Consider the following 22,902-nt stretch of genomic DNA (forward strand, 5'->3'; position numbering starts at 1 on the left):
TTCGAGGAATCACCTGAGGCTTGAATTCCAATCTCGAGTTCCCTGAGCGCCGCATTTATTTATAGCGCCGCTATACTGATCCACCTTTAGTGGAATGACCCCCTGCTTACCGAAGTGTAGGCTAGATACGGTCAATAAGATGACTAGCAGAAAGTAGGAGACGATCGCGTTCTCACAGAAGAAAAAAGTACCGCTGCTTCACGTTAGTCGGATCATCATCAAAGTGCAGAAAATGCAAGACAATGGTATGAAAGCTAACATTTGCATTACGTGTCCATCCCATACCTGTCAACATTGGGATTTGAAAATAAGGGATATTTTCCCGAAAATAAGGGATATCCCCCGCACGCCCCCGGGCCGTCAAGGGTATACACACAGTCAATCCTAACATCACCACTAGACAACCATAAGAGACCCCTTACATTTAGACAAGGGTACACACAGTCAGTCCTAACATCACCACTAGACAACCATAGGATACCCCTTACATTTAGACAAGGGGACACATAGTCAATCCTAACATCACCACTAGACAACCATAGGATACCCCTTACATTTAGACAAGGGTAGACACAGTCAATCAACCACCTGCTTCAGTGCAACAAGAATTGGGTTAACTAGTTCCTACATTAAGTAAGTGACTACAGGTGATCAGAATCAGATACCTGGTTGAAAGTAAAATACTTTGAACATCCCTGCATATACTGTATATACATGAAAACACAAAAGGGCATATCAATTCAGCACATTTATTTATACATTACTTGACACCATGATGTCAATGGGAAAAGAGCGGCGCAATGCTACCAGCGATCATTTCAAAACGGAGATAACCGAGGCTGTTCGTAAATACGCTCTGAAAACCTGATCACCACTCATGGAATGCCTCTTGTCCAATCAAATTACTTGGTCCCTTTATGACGTTGCACCTAGTGTGCGTTCCGGCACTCTCGGAGCAAAATTACGAACGCAGCCCAAGAAACGAGAGGAAACAAGTCAACTCCGACATGGATATAACGATTGTGCGCATGCTAACAATTAAGTGTTAAATTATATTATATTATAGGTTAAAAATACGGGAGATTTACGGGAAAATATTTAAACGGGAACACAGCGGGAAAGAAAGGTAAAATACGGGAGAATCCCGGGAAAAACGGGAGGGTTGACAGGTATGGTCCATCCTGATGTGTTTCCATATGCATCCATTGTTTATCTAGGCTATAGTTCCTGCCAGGGGGCCGTTCCACTAAAGGTGACTTAGTATATCGGCGATTGAAATAAATCAGGCGATCAGGCAACTCGGGATTGGAATTCAAGCCTCAGGTGATTCGAGGATCAGCCTTGTGTCATCAGTGTTCACAGAAGACAGGCTTACACATCTTCGATATGGGCGCGTGCACGCAGGCATAAAGAGCCCCGAAGAGTCGATCTGTCGAAATGAAGATACTCCACTCTGCAGGGGTACTACATTTGCGCAGCATTCCGAATTATTGATTTTTATGAAGACGGAAAAATAAGATGTAAAATAGTGCAATACTGCCGCAATTAACAAGGCGAGGGATATGGTTTGGCAAGAAATTGCTGACAGATTAAATGCGTAGGTCATACTAGCCCCAGTTATTATATGTTCATATTTTAATAAATGAATATTACTACTGTGGTGATATCAGCAGCAGGCTACAAATCGTCATAACGCCACAATGGCCTAGTGGTACCGACCGCTGCCATAGGATTTATTCGTCATTTTTAGACGTGGTTCGAATCCCTCTTCGGACACACTTTTTACTGCATTTCGTTGTCTGAATCTAATCTAAAATCTCATCTAAAAAAGTATGTAGGCTATACAATGATGGTGCAGGCTAATTTACAAGAACTGACACGATTACAATGGTGTTTAAGCCTTTGCATGAAATCTTCGGTTAAATGTAAAAAAAAATACTTAGTCAAGTCTCGAACACACAACCTTTGGAACTCGAGCTGGCTGCCTTAACCACTGCGCCAGCTAGACCGCTGTGATGACAGCAATGCAAGTTGAGCCAATTACTTCTTTTTTTTTTACACTCTTTTATTTATTGATCTATCGATCTATCTATCACACTTTCAAAATATCAAGTTATCTATCACACAATCAAACTATCTATCGATCGATCACACTTTCAAAATATCAAATGATCTATCTATCACACAGTCAAACTATCTAATCTATCTATCTCGTGTGAAGTGGGAACTAATATTTCCTAAAAGAGGAACTGTCGTTCGGGATGTAGTTTCCGCCTGTGAGCCTTTTTTGAGCGCGTCTTACTTTAGCCAGTGTTTTAGCCTGATTATATCTGACTCAGAAGGAGCTCAACCAAGCAGCGAATTATTTGAGCCACATTGATGGAACCGAACGCAAGCTTACATTATCGAGGCTTAGAACTTTATCAAGGCTTAGAAGATAATCGACCTTAGTATGGGCCCCAGGTAAGTAGCCTATAGTGTTTCTGTATGCGCGAACATGTGTCAGTAGCCTATGCGCGACAGAGAGAGACGGTGAAGCGGCAAACTTAGACAGGGGACTCCTCAGCATCAATGTAAGATCCATAAGGTAAGTTACGTAATGTATAGCAAATCATTGTAAATATTATCTTGTTTAAATTAGACGTGCATTACTTATCTTAATGTTAAAGTTCATGGAACACTTAGCGCCCAGTGTTTCGCCCTTTCGGCTCTACGTTGCTGTCGTATATGTTCCCATTTTGGAAACACTGAAGACATTTTTTCAAAACCCAGAACTTGCAGACATGTTCAAGCCCAGGCACATTCACAAGGAAGGTGTGTATGCAGATTTAAGAGATGCCACCTATTTGAAAGAAAGTCCCCTATTTTCTGTAGAAAAAGATGCCTTGCAGATTCAGCTGTTTTATGACGACTTCGAAACGTTTTTTGGCCAATGTCAGTGTAATGTTTTTAAAGCTTTTTAATTGTCTCTTAAAGAAATTATGTTTGGCTTCATAACGCATGCACCACATGTGCAGAATTGGGCCGATGTTCCTTATATTGCGAGGATAATGTAGCCTGAAGTGATGCTTTGGTAAGAGATTGATTGAAGGAAATAACTGCTTGAAGAGTCGATGGTGGTCAATGATTAAATGTTTGAGGTATATGGTCATGCCTTCTGACAGGATTGGTGAAAATATAATGTTGACGATCTGAAGAAGCAAAAGTAGAAGATGCCAGTACTTATCATCTGTCTGTATCAAATCACCAAATAGCAAAGGCATATTGCGTAATAAGCACCAAGACTGTATGGCATTCAACCCCAAATCATTACTTCCATCAAACAACTTCACTCTTGGCGGACGATTTCGCTGTTGATTGTAACCATAGTCAAAAGCATGTATTCTACCAGCCAGTTGTTCAGCATTTAGGAAGTTGTCCTTGACCCTTAGAGGGCTGGGGCTATTTGAGCCATTTTTGTCATACTTAGGATTTTGACCTCATATACCACATTAATAACAGTGTTTCCTCCAGGAATTTTTACATTAGTGGCGGAGAGCCCTGTACGCGCGCGAGATTTTTTTCCGCATGCACGCGCGCTCAAAACAACGACCTAATTTCAACCAAAACTAGAGGGAGGATGGCAAAAAAATATATATATATACCGTATTTTCCGCACTATAAGGCGCACCGGATTATAAGGCGCACCTTCAATGAATGGCCTATTTTAGAACTGTTTTCATATACAGGGCGCACCGGATTATAAGGCGCATAGAATAGAATATAGAATATTGCAGTCAAACGTTTGACTGGGGTTGCGTTATGCCCAAGCTCCACCTACTGCGTTGCGTCACCTCTCCATCGGTGTTGTGTCAACTTCCCGTTGTCCATGCTCCACCTGAGCGTTGTCACGTCAACGTTCTACCTGCTCCACTGTCAAAAATATATATTTTTCCACCTCAAGTATCAGCCGTTCGTCATCCATTTTTGCAACAAGCGTCAAGGACCTGCGGTGATTCACAGCTGACTCGCGTGAATAGCAATTCGCAATAGCTGCGACCACGAGATATAGAGTATATCTACTACAAGCATTTTCAATCTGCTATTATCTCTATTAGTGGATTAACCGCTGTGGTTATTTAACAGCTGATAAAAATACATCAAGTAGACTACAAACAGAGCAAAACAATAAAACAACACCAGAAAACAACCAATAGGCTATACAATTATAACCAACAACCAATATGTGACAGCTCCTGGTGAAATGTGCAACGTAATTTTTCAGTTTTTACACATGCTTAAACTACAGATTGTAAGCTTTCAAATGATGTGTCATACATTCAAATCAGAGAAAGATTGAACACGACAGGCGTATTTGAATGTTGGTTCACCTCAAACACTGAATGGGAGAAAAGTGACTCTGAACGCAGCCACAGCTACGAACGCTGCTAACAAAACACATCGCTACGAAGGTCTAAACTGTATTTTAATAACATGACAACATGCTGGGAGAACATCGACATGCTAAAAACACTTACCGGTAGCCTCCGGCAAACGAGAATAATGAATCCAATACACAAATTATAAGTGTTTAGTGATCGTTAAACTGTTGTTTATTATATCGAGTGGGTACTTTAAAACTTCAAGTTGAAAGCACCAAGAAGGACCGCCTCGAAATTCATCGATGTTCATGTCCCGTGCTAGCGCTGTTGCCTTCATTCGAATAGTGACTGTAGAGACGCTTCTACTTGCGGCTCTCTGTTCAACAACCCACTGTTCGAGTTTGTCCTCTAACTGTGTCTAACTGTGGCCATCTCGCTTTGTTCCCTCGGAAACTCTGTTTAGTCTTCTTTACTTGGGGTCTTGTGGTGTGGGACTGTGAGTAAGCACATCAGTACCGGTGTTTACTGATTACCGTAATGCTGCAAGCGGTGCGGCTTTGTAGTTTACCAGTCGTACTGAAACATTTTGACAGAGCGCCTTGAGCGCCGTGTACAACCAGTATGGATCAACCAATTACCTGGGTTGTCTTCACATAGACCACACAGAACATCAGATTAACATAACATGTAGCACTAGCCTAGTGACTGATGCTAGGCACCTGCTACCCAGTGTGGAACTAAGGTGCAGAGTTCTAGAATACTCTTAGTTCTAGAGTTCCAGCACAGCTGCCTTTACTTATGAGAAGACATTTATTTGACCTCTAACCCAGACTCTCCAATGCACCAATTAGCATGTCTGTATCGTACTATTGTGTTGAAGTGTAATTCCCTAGTTTCATAGAGATGGCATGGTTGTGCAAATGTGTCCCTTTCATCTTCCCATGATGCACCTGTAAGTCACCTGTCTTTGGGAAGCCACTTTATGATTAGTGGAGAGGAAACAGGAGTAAAAACCAAATACGACTTGTTTTAAAAAAGAAATGCATTTATATTTCAAAAGAATCTAGGAACATAATATGGAAAACCATACACTGGAAACAAGTGGGTTTGAACTTCCAGACAATTGAGATCCAAAAATACATTTCAAGTATTAAGTAATAATGATATACAAAACATAAAAATGTATATTTTAGGTTTGGGCACTCCAAAAGTGTAACCCTATTTTTTTTTCTTTTTTATATTTTATTAATAAAAATAAACGAGAGTTAAAGAAAACCAACTCTTACCTTTAATGACACCCACATGAGCCCTGTTTTCCTGTACCTCTCCCATGTGTCTCTTATTGTCCAAATGTTCCCTGAATTTTAGCTGCATGTTTTTCCAGCATGTAATTCCGCTGTCAATAAAAAAATCGACTCCACCCCGCCATAAACGTTGTTAGCTGATCCACCTACTAGCTCCTTTGCTCCTGCCAGCCATGCAGTTTCGGATCGCTCATAGCCACTGCTAGCTTCAGCAATGTTTGAAGTGTCTGGGACATCTTTTTTCTTGAAAAATCCATCCATCTGTCGCTGTTTAATTTTTCCAAGTTATTTAATGTGATATCTTATTTGTGCACCTAGCTAGCTAGATCAGCTTTTTGTATCTTTTAGATGGTTCACATTTAGACCAATCAGGAGTAGCCCTTGTGTCACGTCGTCAACTGAATGTTTAATGTCATTAATCTGATTTTGGATCAGCGGTTAGAGAGATGGGCGTGGATTTAGGTTCACTTTTAGTCAACATCCATTATAGCGCTGATCTAGGATCAGATATATTTTAATCAGCTAAAATGTTCAGAGGTGGATTTTTCCACCTATCATTCGAAACTACTGTGGAGAGTTGAGTGAGCTCCAGGGGAGAGGAGGGGTGAATGGTAGCCAGCTAGGCCCAGTGAGGGCTCTCCTACTCGGCCTGGTAGTGCAGGACTTGAGGCCCTGGAGCTCAGGTCACTGGTTATTCCGCACCCTTGTGACCCCAGGTGTCGCAAAGTGGTACTGCACGAGATATTTACTTAGTCTGTGGAGACTAGAATGAGCTCCATGGACAACGGTGGATTGTTGATAGCCCAGAATATAGGGTGTTGGCTGGGGTGGATTCATGAGTCAACATAATAATAACTGATATTCTCCATGTCCTACCATAGTGAGTAGAGCTCTGAGGAGCTCCGTTGTCTGATTGAAGCTCTGGCCTGGATTGAGTGAAGTTATTTCTGATTTTTCTTAGGTGGAAAAACAGGGGAGGGTCATGCTTTTTTTGAGGGGGGGGGGGCCTTAGTGGCAAATTGTGCGGCCTGGCTGAGAGCACTTTATTTTTCTTTTCTTTTTGAAGAAGAGCTCTAAGGCTCTGTCATAAGGGAACTCAGTTATTGGCGGCCCGTTGATGCTCAGTATCATGCAGGCGGCCAGATGGTCCCCCTGCAGTCTGTTTCTCAGGTCAGTCTTCACCTGCAAATAGAAACAATGACAAAAATAAGTGGTATGTGGGAAGGTGAGAGAAATCAAACAATATCAGATTTAGATTACTTAGTAAATTACCCTATTCATTGTGGAAAAGTCCCTCTCACAGTTCACACTGGAGATGGGAACTGTGAGGGCAATGGCAGCCAGCTGACTCAGACATAGAGCTGTCCCCATTCATCGTGCTGGGATGACAGTTTACCCATCATAGTGAGCTGGTCCATGTTCTGAAACACATAACACAGTGAGACAACATTATTCTGGGGTCCTCAATTATCTTTCTGCAGAACTATTAATTGTGACTTTCAGATTTTACCTGGAATGCTCCAATCAGCACATGCTGCTTATAAGAAGGCCATTCTTGCAGTACCGGTACATTTCCTCCAGACTGCTGCAGGAATTTTGCAGAAAGGGAGTTAAGATGTGCAATGTTGACGGCATCATCCTCCTTGGCTGCTTGGGGTCCCAGAACATGAAATGCCCCCATGATGTCCAGGTTCTGGAACCTTCTGTCCAGGCTATCCTGGAGGCCATCCAGATAGGGCTCCATTACCTAAACATGGCACAAATTACAGACTAGTTTGATTGATTGAAACCTTTCCAGCGTCTGAGCGCTGGGAGTCTTTTACAGAAATGCCCTGTATAGAGGATAAACATACAATACTAGTGGAAGACTGCAAGTTTGAATAGCTTTGGAGTTTGGATAGCTTTAGTAGTTTTGCAATGAAAACTGAATCATGTTGTTTCCTCAAACACAACTGGGATGGCTACCTTAGTGCCTATCTGGTATTTTGTTTAATTTCCTCAGCCTTATTATAGTACTTACTAGATTAACACTTATAGTACTAGACTAGATCAACACTTACAACCATCCAAAACACATGTACCTGCGTCCTGAACCGGGACCAGAGCGCCTCCCTAGTCTGCTCCAGCTGGCCTCTCCTCTCCCTCTCCTCCTCATGGGTGATATTAAACCCCCCTAATCCTGCAGGGTTATCAAGCTCATTATTGAGCTGGGCCAAGAATGAGCCAGGGGGCTGTGCATCCCCTGCATCTCTGATGGTCCTCAGGCACGCCATCGTCACTGGGACCTCATAAAGGTAGTCACACAAGGGCCAGGCTTAATTCTTTTTCAGTAAGGCTATGATTAGTTCTATTGAGTTCTAGAGCAACATGTTAAAAGTGATTTGCCTTTAGGAAATACCTGCTCTTTGATGGCCAAGAAGTTGACATTTTCTTTTTGGAACATCTTGGACAGCCGAGCCAGATGTGGCAGAACATCCGCCTGCAGATAGACCGCTGCAACGAAGCGGTAGGTGCAGCAGAACCCTTATGGCACTTATGGTATTCTGTCTCTTCAGCCAAGGCACCCAGGACTGCACTGAGGTTCCGCTGCAAATTCATGACTGCCAGGTGCTGGGACAGCCAGCGTGTGTCCTTCACTTGCTGAAACATATTTCCGTCATGAGAGAAGACATTCAGAACACAGGAAGTGCATCTGAAGTACACAATCATGGCCAACATTACTGTTAAAAGTTAAAAGTATTTTATTATGTTTTTCTGTGATCTCACCTTCATTTTCAAGTCAGTGAGGCCCAAGGTCTGTGCTGCAGCTTTCAGAACGGCCGTTCTGTTGGCGCTGTTATGAAAGTATAGATGGAGCTGCTGCAAGTGGTCCCTGAAGGTAGCCATGTAGGCCACACCATTCACCCGCCCTGTTACAGGAAAATAAATATAATCGAATCAAGACATGCAGATACCATTTCATGGTCAGTGTCTGAGCAACTAAAACATGCAGTAAAAATAAAAACCCATTTACAGTAATTCCACTTGCTCATGTTGTGTCTCATACCGGTCATTACAGCAGCTCCATCTGTTCCCAATCAAAATAACCTTTCGGTTGGAACCTTGTTTTTGTGCAGCACATCCTTTATGGCAGCCACTATAGTAGCTGCCTTTCCATCAGGCACTGACACCAGATCGAGGAACTGGCTGTGGAGCTGGCCTTCATTGTCCATATATCTGAAAAGCACAAAAAGACATCCTCAACATACAGTGGGGAGAACAAGTATTTGATACACTGCTGATTTTGCACGTTTTCCCACTTAGAAAGAATGTAGAGGTCTGTAATTTTTATCATAGGTACACTTCAACTGTGAGAGACAGAATCTAAAAAAAACAAATTGTATGATTTTAAAGTAATTAATTTACATTTTATTGCATGAAATAAGTATTTGATACATCAGAAAAACAGAACTTAATATTTGGTAAAGAAACCTTTGTTTGCAATTACAGAGATCAGACGTTTCCTGTAGTTCTTGACCAGGTTTGCACACACTGCAGCAGGGATTTGGGCCCACTCCTCCATACAGATCTTCTCCAGATCCTTCAGGTTTCGGGGCTGTCGCTGGGCAACACAGACTTTCAGCTCCCTCCAAAGATTTTCTATTGGGTTCAGGTCTGGAGACTGGCTAGGCCACTCCAGGACCTTGAGATGCTTCTTACGGAGCCACTCCTTAGTTGCCCTGGCTGTGTGTTTCAGGTCGTTGTCATGCTGGAAGACCCAGCCACGACCCATCTTCAATGCTCTTACTGAGGGAAGGAGGTTATTGGCCAAGATCTCGCGATACTTGGCCCCATCCATCCTCCCCTCAATACGGTGCATTCGTCCTGTCCCCTTTGCAGAAAAGCATCCCCAAAGAATGATGTTTCCACCTCCATGCTTCACGGTTGGGATGGTGTTCTTGGGGTTGTACTCATCCTTCTTCTTCCTCCAAACACGGCGAGTGGAGTTTATGCCAAAAAGCTCTATTTTGGTCTCATCAGACCACATGACCTTCTCCCATTCCTCCTCTGGATCATCCAGATGATCATTGGCAAACCTCAGACGGGCCTGGACATGCGCTGGCTTGAGCAGGGGGACCTTGCGTGCGCTACAGGATTTTAATCCCTGACGGCGTAGTGTGTTACTGATCGTTTTCTTTGATGGTCCCAGCTCTCTTCAGGTCATTGACCAGGTCCTGCCGTGTAGTTCTGGGCTGATCCCTCACCTTTCTTATGATCATTGATGCCCCACGAGGTGAGATCTTGCATGGAGCCCCAGACCGAGGGAGATTGACCGTCATCTTAAATTTCTAATAATTGCGCTAACAGTTGTTGCCTTCTCACCAAGCTGCTTCCCTATTGTCCTGTAGCCCTATATCAGCCGATGTACATGTAAATCCCCACAAAACATATGTTTCCAAATAATAGCGGGGTCCTTTTTTTTTTCTTTTTTCTCTGATCTAACCGTCTGATCTGCCTCTGATCTAACCGTCTGATCTGCCTCTGATCTGACCGTTACTGTAGCTGGTCGTTTTAGCCATCTGTCCATCTTTGCGGTATACTGACAGGCCTAGCTGACTTGCGTGCGAAAATGATCGTGAACATGATTTAAATGTGACGTGACTACCACTTGTGTTACAGTCCTCACCTGTCGGGGAGGAACTTAAGTTGCAGCGTACCATTTTAACAACAGGTTTATGAAACGACTATATTTAATTATTTTTTTGGAAAGGGAAATACATTATAATTCCAAATCTTGCCACGTACCCCCTGCAATCCCCTCACGTACCCCTAGGGGTCCGCGTACCCCCGGTTGGGAACCACTGCACTAGACCACCACTACCCCTGTAGACCACCACTACCCCAGTACGTAAGTAACGTTTATTTATATATAAGTAACGTTTATTTATATAAGTAACGTTTATTTATATAGCACACATTTACAACCACAAACAGCCGCCCAAAGTGCTGAACAGATAAAGAGAAAACACTGGTAAAACAAGCAAACAGTTAAAATAGATAAAATACACTAAAAACAAGGTGCAATACAAATACAAATAAAAGTGCAGTGTCGGGAGGCAGGCTCACCTCAAAAGCCTCAATGCTCTGGGCGGACCTGGTGTGGAGGGGGAGGCTATTCCAGAGCCTATAGGGGCGGCTTTGGAGAAACCCTCTGGTTTTTAGTTTTTAGTTTGGTCCTAGGGAAACAGGCCCTCCAGAAACAGTTGGTCAGCTGACCTCATGGCTCTGGATGGATTCCTCCAGACTGCTGCAGGAATTTTGCAGAAAGGGAGTTAAGATGTGCAATGTTGACGGCATCATCCTCCTTGGCTGCTTGGGGTCCCAGAACATGAAATGCCCCCATGATGTCCAGGTTCTGGAACCTTCTGTCCAGGCTATCCTGGAGGCCATCCAGATAGGGCTCCATTACCTAAACATGGCACAAATTACAGACTAGTTTGATTGATTGAAACCTTTCCAGCGTCTGAGCGCTGGGAGTCTTTTACAGAAATGCCCTGTATAGAGGATAAACATACAATACTAGTGGAAGACTGCACGTTTGGATAGCTTTGGAGTTTGGATAGCTTTAGTAGTTTTGCAATGAAAACTGAATCATGTTGTTTCCTCAAACACAACTGGGATGGCTACCTACACCAAAATCATCATCATGGTAGTGGTAGGGCATGTTTTGTATTGTTTATAGTGAATTACAGTATAGGCAGTGCGGCTCACATGCCTGTAATAACTCCGCATAACCAGTAGGTAATACCCGACGTAGAGCTACGATCGTTTCCAGAGCAGTGGTATGGTTACTCTCCTGTGTGTGTTCTCTGATATGCTTCTCATAAGCTTCCTTGTCCTTATTGCTCTCCTCATATTGAACACACACGTCGCATTGGTCTTTCTTTGGCTTAAATAAGCTCAGGTTCATTTGTTTGAAGACCGTTCTGAGGATGCAATCACTGGCTGCCTTATGACCATGTTCTCCACAGTACGTCTGGTATTCTCTGTACAGTGAGGAAAATGTTTTGGATTTGTATCTGACGCGGTTGAGCCCAGGATGACACGCAAAAGTGCTCATCAAAACGGCTTTGCCAAATCCAAAATGTTTGACGTTCATTCCGATCAAAACTTCACCTTCTGATTGCGTTTTACAAACATTTAAAAATCCGCAATTAAAATGATGGGGGGTAAAGCCAAATAGACCAGGTAGACAGAGGATGTGAGGCTCCTCCCACTCCCCCCCAGGCAGACATGTGACGAGGGGGCTCCTCCTCTGCAGGAAGCCCTCAGCGCAGTAGTAGCGAATCACAGAGCCCGTCTCGTAGCGGGGGCGGGGCTTCCCGAACGCCTGAACATTAACTGCAAACTTGAAACAGTCAAAACACAGTGTGCTACTGGGTTGGTGGATCAATGGAAGAAAATCTAGACTTGTCTGTCTCAAGAGGTGGTGGATCACAATACCCAAGACAATAAATCAGCCCTCAGATCTTCAGTTCTAGTTGTGTGGTGAAACCAATGGCATATTCAATGGCATATTTCGTTCAGGGAGACTCAGTAGGAAGAGGCCTGGTTTCATTTCAATGCTGCATTTAAAGATGTTATTCAATTCTTTGGCGACCAGTGACCAGAATTTTGAAATGGTAGAACATCGCCAGAAGCAGTGGATATAAGTGCCATTTTTCTCCTTACACTTGGAGCAAAGTGGTGATCTGGACGGGTCAAATTTATTAAGGATATATGGAGTTCTATGTTGTCTATGCAAAATGTTGTACTGAGTCTCCTTAAATTTATTACAGCAAAAAGTGCTACTGCAAGAAGTAATACATGTAGTCCAGTCTGCCCCTTCATACTTAGATTCCAAGTCCCTCTCCCAAGTAGCTATTACATGGTCTATATTATGTTTGTTACAAGTGTCTAAAAAGTTGTAGAAATAAGAAATAAACCCTCTAGGTTGTGAGAACCGGGTAAGACATTCATCTAAAGAGCTCCTGTTCCATTTCGATCTTCACTCTTGCTTTGATGTCTGTCTGGGACATTCTCTGCACTCATGTATTCTGTCTTGAATCTTGGATCAACGAACGAAGTGATGTCCATAAGCTCCTGTGTGTAGAATCATTAGAGAATAGTTAACTCAGAGAATCTACATTGTATGCCTCCAAGCTTATCAATTCCTTTCATTAATATAGGCATGTTTTTCTAATTGCATTCTCAGAGATAATAAAACAGTTGAAACCATATCAATTCCCATCCCTACCTGTGTGGCTGGGTCGCTGTATTTATTCTCCATGTAGCCAAGGACCATTGACTTTATTTCCTTGGTAAGGGCTGTGTCCTCGTCATTTGCAGCCAGAGTTGATGTTTTCAGGAGATGAAGGACTGGCTTCAGGTACGATACGCTTACATAAGCTTCACCAGAGAGGGCATCTATGTCCTGCCAACTGGGGACCAGGTGACGCGTCTTCCTGTCTTCAGAGAGAACCTGAGACAAGGCCTTTCTCTGCTCCAACACCCTCCCGACCATTTTCTGCCTTGAGCCCCATCTTGTTGGAAACTCTGTGATCAACGAGTGCATCGGCAGATGCAACTCTCGCTGGGCCTCACTCAGTGCAACCTTCTTTTTCCAACTGTACGAGAAATGGCAAACAATAGACTTACAAAGTCCTGTTGCCCGACTTATACGGTCTTTCACGGTCTTCTCTTTCAGAGCATTTTCTGAAAAAGAAAATCATGAATCAAAACATTATTTGTGGAAGGTACAGTATTGCATTTTTCAGATTGAAAATGTAATAACAATAATTCTGAAACTGAGAGGGGTGAGAGAGAGAGGAGGGAAAGAGAGGGAGAGAGAATAGCATTTTGACACAAATATTTTTTAAATACACTTACCAATGGCAAGATACAGCCTGTGTCCAAAGCACTGAAGCCTTGTCCATTGATTCAGTTCCACAGCTTTTACAACATTTGATCCGTTATCAGTGGTGATGCACGTCTGATCCTCTTCCTTCAGACCCCAGTTGGACAAGGACTCTCTTAGTCCACGGGCAATATTCTCTCCCGTGTGGTCAGCAGGAAAGTATACCGTTTGCAGGCAATGACTCTTCAACTCAAAGTCGTAATTTATGAAGTGCACGGTGAGACTGAGATACGGCTCGTCGTCCTGCTCGACCACAGATCGGTTGTTGTCGCATAGTACTGGACATTTTTCAGCTCCGTCTCAAGTTTCTTCCTACATTCCGCGTACATTTCTGGGATGGCCACATGGCTAAAGTACGTGCGGGAGGGAATCGTATATCTTTTATCCAGCGTTTGGATTAGTTTTTTAAACCCTAAGTTGCTCACAGTGTTAATAGACACCATGTCTTTAGCGAGGTAGTGCGTGATGGAATTTGTTATTTCACGGTGCCTTCGTGAGCCCTTTTCATATGGCGTAACAGCCGCAAACGACTCTGAAACACTAGTTTGCTTAACTTTGTTAGACTGGTTTCTGACCGCACACTCGTCATAGAGCTGCCTGTGGTACTTTTTCAAGTGCTGATACAGGTTTGTGGTGTTGCCTCTGGATGTAGCGACTGTTCCACGTCAGGTCGTGCACAACACCTGTTTTTGTTGCACATCTGTCGTCCTAAACCCGAAATACTTCCATACAACAGAAGTGCTGCTTTTCTTCGGGACTAAATCGTCCAACGTTGCTTCTGGTTCTGCTGAAGCCATTTATCCACCATGAATGTTGCTAGCTACCGAAACGTGGGCGTTTCACGTGCGATGTTGTTGTTGTGCGTGTGCGTTCATTGACGTTGAATCCGACGCGCTGTATGACGTATCCCAAATCGCAGGCTTTACGATTAGCTAATCGCATCATTTCAAATCGCGATTTCGATTTAAAATCGATTAATCGTGCAGCCCTACCAGGAACGCACATCTCCTCCCCGGGTGTAGAACTTCACAAAGAGCAGACAGGAGGATTTTCCCCACTTTTCGTGGATCCTGGATTTGCAGATAGGAGCTTTTGCACTTAATGAGACTGATCTTCTGTGTGTGTACAATTGATTAACTCTGTAGAAGCAAACATTTAAAAAATCTACTACAAACGGTTGCATGTAACACCATTTTTATTGTTTCATTCAAAAAACCTCCAATAATACTGAACAAATTGAACAAAATACTGTTCACTGGATGGCTCAAATATTCAATGATCACTGTGTACTGCAGCAAAAAAAAAAAAAGAGGTAGGTTATTAACGGCAAAACGTATTCAACTTGCAGTACTGCAGTAGGTGTGCTTCTGGAAGAAAATGCTGAATTAAAGCAACACTAAATTAAACCAATCCACAGTATACAGTATGACGTGGAAGTATTAAAACCCTGAACTTTTGTATGCACAGACTAGCATAAAAGCCAACATCACCAGGTAAAAGTGCATCCCAGATTAAATCTGGCTCCATAAAACAATGGACTCTATTCATCGTCTGTAAGTAGACTCTCTGGTGTAAAAGTATAGTGTGAACACCTGGGTAAAAGGTAAAAAACTAGCAAAGATGCAACATTAGTGCATATTATTTGTATCTCGTCAGCCCAGGTTTGAAAAACAAATTATGCAGTGTACAGTATGTCCAACATAAAGACCAAGAACACAAATACTGTATAAACACTGGCCAGAGAGCTACACTGGCCAGAGAGCTACACTGTCCAACGCTATGGTTCCTTTAAGCAGTGTAGTGAGGTAAAGCATCATAGAATGCATGGCAGTCCTGAGGAAGTACAGCCTTCAGAGCTTGTAAGTCATCATATTTTGACTTTTTGATTTTTGGTGTTTCTGCATATTTCCTCCTGATTGAACCAGTGTTTTCTTTACACCTCTGTGGCAAAGGATGAAAATCTGATTCACAGTAGTCAAGTTTGTACTCAAGAGACCCATCTTTGTATCTCAACTGACGGATGTCAGTGACAACCCGATCACCAACCTTATGTCCAGGGCGGATTGTGGAATAGTACGTTAGATCACTGTATGTCTTGAAGAAGTCATGCTTCAGGTACTCAACCTTGTAGGGCTGCTTTGGACGGGCTTCCTCTATGTACGTTTTGTAGTTGCTGGGGACATAGATTTTTTTGTCCCTGAGTGCTCTTTCACAGGCAGCGTGTACGCTATCACATTCCATTTGCGTGTGACCTTTTTCCAGGATTTTCTGAAAAACCGTTTTCTTGGTTTTGCAGCAGAAGTCATACAGTGCATTGGCAAGAACTTTGTTTCTGTTCTGGTAAGTACATCCATCTGAGTACACGATTATGGTGGATGCTGCTTTGCACCTTTCATTGTTGTTCAAGTAATCCAGAAGACAGGTTGCAAATGTGTCGGCATCTAGCCCCCCTTCACCTTCATGCCAAAAGTAACATTTGGAATCATGGGAATGAAGGTCGTAGATTGTGTAATTGTGACAGGCTAGCTTAGTTCTGTAATACCGTGCACTGGCCTTGAGTGCTGGAGCCAACAGTACTGCTTCAAGATCCACTGTTAACACCACAGTCGATTTGTCTCCTGCATACCTTTCCTTGTCCAGTGTCTTTTGCCTGCGTGCCATATCCTTCAGTTTGATATGCTTCTCATAAGCTTCCTTGTCCTTATTGCTCTCCTCATATTGAACACACACGTCACATTGGTCTTTCTTTGGCTTAAATAAGCTCAGGTTCATTTGTTTGAAGACCGTTCTGAGGATGCAATCACTGGCTGCCTTATGACCATGTTCTCCACAGTACGTCTGGTATTCTCTGTACAGTGAGGAAAATGTACCGAATACTGGCTCCAGATACAATTTTGTAGAGTCCCTGCGACAGTAGTGACTTTCAACCTGTGGCAGTTTGTTGAGAAATTCTTGTGCAGAACCATCCTGCCGACTGCAGCTCCTTGATGGCGTTTGCTGTTGCGGCTGGTGCATTCCCGTGTCCGATTTGGCCCATTCGTGGACACTCCATGCTCCAATGTTGAGTGTGGACAGAAACATTGTCTGGCAAACTGGTACCTGATTGTTATCGACCTGCAGTTTGTACTTATATGTTCGGTTCTTCCGAGATTGACCACCTGTTGTTTGTCGTTTTGTAGGGCATGCTTCAATCTGTGACGACACGTCACAAAAAACTTAAACCAAAATGTCATTGATAAGAATGAACGACTAGAAGTGGAACTGAATCCTAATCCTTGCTTCCTTATAAACCATGATATACTACTACAGAGTTGTTGTTTTATTTTGGATATAGCGTGTAATGAGATACTTCTCCCAGGCAGACTCCTGTTTTCTGGTTCTTCCTTTGCTCCCAGGTCATCTTCCAGAAATCTGCGAAGATCGTTTGCCTTTGCTCTTCAGAAATATTCTCACACTGCTGTCCTCCCTTGTTTCTGATTTGACCCTCATTGCTGCCATGATTACATCTGTGTCTTATGGAGCGTGGACATTTAGTAACCTCAATGATTTCTTCCCCCACTTTCTTTTTTGCCTTGTACTCTTTTCCCAGCTGTCTGTTTTCCTCATTTTGTTTTCTGTAGTTGACACCTTTCTTCTTCTTAGGTTTAGTGTGTGCGTCTTCCTCCACAATATCTTCAGGTACTTGATCCTCTGCCAGTTCTTCCTCTTGCCCACTTTCTCCGCTGTTACTAGAGCTTTCAGTCTCTTTCTGCTTGTCTTTTGTAGGGTTGTAAGTTTCATCAAGGTCGGACTCATCTAGAGGGGACTCAGAATCAGATACTGGAGATGTTTCTAAATCAGACTCAGCGATGGATGTGAATGTCACAAGTTCCTCACATAGTTTCTCTGTGATTACTGGCTGGTCTGTAGTTCCGGCTGTCTTGAGGAGTGTTCCTGATAGGAAAGTAGAAAATAGGCAATGAGTGTTTAATCTCATCTCCAATGGAGTGTGAGGTAAAGGCAAACTAATTTAGCCATAATTATGTAAATTACTACCAGATCCTTAACATACTAGGGTCCTGCCTTCAAGGTAGTTGTAGGCTTACCATGGTCCCACGCAGTCACCGTGTGGCAGGCTGAAGTGGTGGCTGTATCAGGGTCCCCTGCAGTTACCGTGTGGCAGGCTGAAGTGGTGGCTGTATCAGGGTCCCCTGCAGTCACCGTGTGGCAGGCTGAAGTGGTGGCTGTATCAGGGTCCCCTGCAGTTACCGCGTGGCTGGCTGAAGGGGTGGCTGTACCAGGGTCCCCTGCAGTTACCGCGTGGCTGGCTGAAATGGTGGCTGTACCAGGGTCCCAGGTACCAGGTTTAGATTTTGTTCCTATAAATGAAATGCAATTATCAGTATCATTGTTAAATCATCTTTACAACTTTCAGCGTTATTATCTCTGATGTGCCCATCATGACACAAAGATCTGATTATGCTGTAATAATTCATTTTACTATTAATAGTGGTGGTACGGGGCTGGAAGCATTACTATCATGGGGAACCGGCCCACTCTCATATTCTGTAAATAATGTCCTTGCATATAACATCAGTGTCAAACCTCGTATTTTTTCCAAATGCAACCATTAGGCTATTCTCAGCCGTTTAAAATCTCCCCATTTACTCCCATTATAATGTTATAACACTGGAACTGGTCCAAATAATGCATCAATACCACTACTTGCCTTTCTTGAGAGCCAACTCCATCATCATCCTTCCCCTGGACAGAGGCCTCTTTTTGCCTGACCTGTCCTTCAGGGTTTTTTCCTGCCATGTTGACATGACATGTGTGGTGTTGACCTGCAATTAATAAGAGATAATGACGTTCACATCAAAGCAGCAATGACAACCTCTAACCACACGTTCAAAATGCTCAACGCCAAAACCTCCTATCTACATACATGCAGATAGGTTAAACCTCCTAGCTACATACATGCAGATATACGTTTTTTACCTAGACGTAGCTAGGCTAATAAACATGCTAATTTAAGGCACTCAGTGATGTTTCAAGTATTATCCCTAACATTTTCAATCAACTCACCCTCTTGGTGTGATAAAAGTTTCACCATTGGGTGCTAATACCATAGATATCTATGGCTAAAACGCTAGTATGCTAGCTCTAAAATACTACCATGTGCCATTCAGATTAATTCTTATCATTAACTTGACAGAGATACTACCAAATACTTCACTAGTGGTTCCACTAATGGGTGAAAGACACATTTTAGTTTGAAAACAATTGATTACTACAATCTGACAGACATTTAGACGGGTCTACATACCACAGAAGTCTCAAGTTTCAGCTCAATGTAGATAGCAGGTGTTGCGCCTCAACATATTCCAGGTGAATCTGATTGGAGGTTTTTGTCAGGTGACCTTTCTGTCACAATGAAGGGTGGAAATAACGTACAGACAGGCTGAATAGGAGCAGCCTACCTTGTGATGTCATCCAAAGTGAAAATCGTCAATCAGACAATTTTGCAGATAGGAGGTTATGTTCTTCGGCCCTCGATAGGGTGTTTCGGCCACGGAACTAGACACCCTCACCTAAGGCTGGCCCACCGGGGGAGATCAGTGTGTGTCCCTCAGGTCAATTGGTTTGGAGAATTTTTTTTAGAGAAGGGTGAGGAAACTAGTTTGGAATCTCTTCTAGTTTCCAATAGATTCTAGGAGAGAGACTAGTTTGTGTGAGAGCCGAGTGGGAGGGGGGTGGTAGGGTGGGTTTAAGGGTAAAGGTGTTGGAGAAGGCCAGAGTGAGGATTTAGGGTAAGAGTCAAGTTTGTACGTGTTTAGGGTTAAGGTGGGTTTAGGGTTGTGGTTAAGCTTAAAGATGTGTTCCTGGTTTGGGTGGGTTCTAGGAGAGAAGGTGTGAGAGTGGAGGGGGGTAGTGGATGGGTGGGTAAAGGTGTGGGCAGAAATCAGGGTTCAAGGTTTTTAGGGTAAGTGTCAAGGTTTAAAGTTAAGGTAGGCTAAAGGTTAGGGTCAAGGTGGTCTAGGAATGTTTTGTAGGTAATAGACTAAAATAAGGTAAAGATAAATTGTAGGGTTAAGGTTTGAAATTATATTGGGAAGTAAGTTTAAGGTTGAATTTGTATAAGTTAGAAATGTTTAGGGAACGAGGGGGGAGGTCTAAGACTGGCGATTTTTGGTCTAAGGAGGTCCAGTACTTACCACCCCCAAGTAGGGGGGTTCCAACGTCGGGGGGTGTGGTGTGGTGTGGTGTGGTGTTGTATGGTTGGAGATAAGCTCCATAGAAGATTTGGCCACGATTAAGGTACCAAGCCATGTACCACCACACTCTGCGTGCTGTCCCAAGTGGGACCCAGAGGGGCCGATACTTACCCCCTGGTCAAGGTGCCGCTGGGGCCAGCTGGAACACCTCGGCCAGGGCCTGAGATTTTAGGTCATTTACCTAGGTTTAAGATGTTCTGCGTTGTGGTGTCCGGTAGTCGCTGCTAGGGTCTGTTGTGAAGAACGGAGCGGCCCAGGGGTTAGGCTGGTTGGAAGACAGGTTTTTTGCAAGAGAGAGTTAAATTAAATAAAAATTTTATTTAAATTTAAATTAGATTAAGAAAATCAAAATTAAAGAAGTTTTTTTTTTTTTTTTAAACAAAAGCATATCCTTTGTTTTTCTCCGACAAATAGATTCCTGCTGGGAACTCTATTGCAACAGTAATACTATCTTGTCCAGATCTTCATCATCAATGTGACTGTTGCTGTGAGGCTTTAAAAAGGGCTACAGTAAAGACAGACGGCGCGCTGAGCGGCTGCAGCTCTCCGGTCTACTCGGTGTGCGAGCAGGGTGAGGGTTGATCTTCTTCATCTTCTTTCGTGTAACGTCAGAGGTCCAACTCTAGCAGCATGGGTTCATAGACGTTGCCGGCGAAGATGTTTCTGTTCTGCCTCAGCCACTGGAGGGCAGCGTAGGTGTCCCTGGAGCGCCCCCTCAGCTTCTCCTCCTTAATGTTCATCATGTCGTCCAGGCTCCGCAGCTTGTGTCGCGTAGCCATGCCCGCATCTCTGGTTCTAGGTCGAAGAGGCTGGCTTCTGAGGGTGGTCTATATAAGGGGCAGATGGTGATTATATGGTCGGCGGTCTGCTCTGGGTCACTGCACTCGCATGCCGCACTGTCCGCCAGGCCCCACGCCTTCATTGATGTTTTAAAGCGACCGACACCAGTTCGTAGACGGTTCAGTGTGGTCCATTGCCGGCGTGGTAGGTCGTCTCCTCCAGTGGCGCCATCTCCTGGGTCCCAGATGTAGCGGTGGATTCGGGAGGGCCCGGCTGACTCCCACTCCTGCTTCCAAGCTGCTGCCAACCATGCATCTCTGGAGATGTCCTCAGAGGTGGAGTTGAGCATGTCTTGTGCTGCCTTGTTGTAAGGGTGGCGGGTCTTGAGTCTGCTTGGAGGTGCTGGTGTTATTGTGGTGTTGTGCAGGATGTGCCAGTCATACTTTTGTGATTTCGTCGGAGGCCGAAGTGTAGTGACTTGTAATAAGAGTACACACACCCAACACAAAAAATAAAGAGATTACCTCATTTTTATTTATTTTTTTATTTTATTTTTTACGCTTTGCAAACTGAACTTTAATGTATAAAAACGCAAACAATGAATACAGATACTGAGGTACAGTAAATAAGGCAACAATCATACAAAGTGCTGTTTCTTCATGAACAATGGAAGCTACCAGAACAACTGTATTCTGGATTAAGGTACAGAATGAATGAATGAATGAATGAATGAATGGTCTTTATTGTCATTGCTATAGTACAGGTACCAAACAACGACATTTAGGAGAGGTGGCTCCCCCGGTGCTAGGAAAGAAAAAAAAAACTAAAAAAACACAAGGGAAGGAGCTGGTTTACATAAATAAAGGCTATGTACACTATCCACTATACTATACTGTACAGATAGACGACTAGGGTTGTCATATTGCACATAGTGTTATTGCACATTCATTTGAAGTGTCGCAGTTTGCAGGCTAGAAATGTACATATTTGTGCCTCAGCACTACACCTGATTAAAAAAAAAATTCAGTCCAGCAGCTGCCATCAATCCGTCCAGACTGTCCAGGGCCCAGAACCTAGGTCTTTGCTGTGTTCAGGGCCTGGATGGCCCTGGGGTAGAGGCTGTTCTTCAGTCTGTTTGTCCTTGCGGCCATGGTCCTGTACCGTCTTTTCGAGGGCAGCTGGGTAAAGTGTACGTACCCAGGGTGGGTTGGGTCTCTGGAGATCTTGGAGGCCTTCCTGAGACAGCGTGTGTTGTACAGCTCTTCCAGAGAGGGGGGGGGGCGCCGGTGATCTTCTGGGCTGTTCTCACGACTCTCTGTAGCGCATTTCTCTCCGCGGTTGTGCAGCTGGAGAACCAGTTGCAGATGCCGTAGGTGAGGATGCTCTCCACTGCGCCGCGGTAGAAGGCCACCAGTATCTCCTGCTTGTTGTGTTCCTTCCTGAGGACTCTCAGGATGTAGAGCCGCTGTTGTGCCTTCTTGATGGTGGCTGTTGTGTTGTTCTTCCAGGACAGGTCATCCTGTATGTGCACCCCCAGGAATCGGAGGGTTGAGACTCTCTCCACGCTCTCTCCGTCGATGAGCAGGGGCTGGATCTCGGACTTTTTCCTCCTGAAGTCCACGATGATTTCCTGGGTCTTTGACTTGTTCAGCAGCAGGTTGTTAACCTTGCACAGTATGCTTCTGAGTGAACATTGTTGACAGTGTGTGGTTGAACGAGCTTCTTTTGAGACATGAATGAAGTCATTGGCCAACATGAGTGTTACGAATGCAGACTGTATGAAGAGTTGTGAAACTGTGGTTTCAGTATTGAACATGGTGAGTTAGCAATCGTAAAAAACTGTAATGTGACTTACAATCAGTGCATTGGGCATTGAAGGTCAGGAGAACTGCCAGTCATCAGAAATCGTAAGTAGCCTATGTTAAACCAGCATCCAAGAGCATAACCAGTGTTGAAGTACCCGTGCCAGAATAAGAATTAACAAATGCATGCCTTCGGATGTGTGGCATGAAGGTCGCTTTTACCACGTCACGCGCGGTATCAACCAATGAAAATGCGTGGGGCATCAACCAATGAAAATGCGTGGGGCGAGGACAACATGCAAGACATGCCCCTATATGTGCATACATTACTGATAATCGGGGAAAGAATGAAAGCATGAATGTAGAAAAGAAAGAATGAATGTGGAAAACAATGTGGAAAACAATGTGGAAAAGAAAGAATGTATGTGGAAAACAATGTGGAAAAGAAAGAATGAATGTGGAAAA

Source organism: Nansenia antarctica (genome assembly GCF_963989245.1).
Source record: "Nansenia antarctica genome assembly, chromosome: 7".
NCBI classification, from domain to species: domain Eukaryota; kingdom Metazoa; phylum Chordata; class Actinopteri; order Argentiniformes; family Microstomatidae; genus Nansenia; species Nansenia antarctica.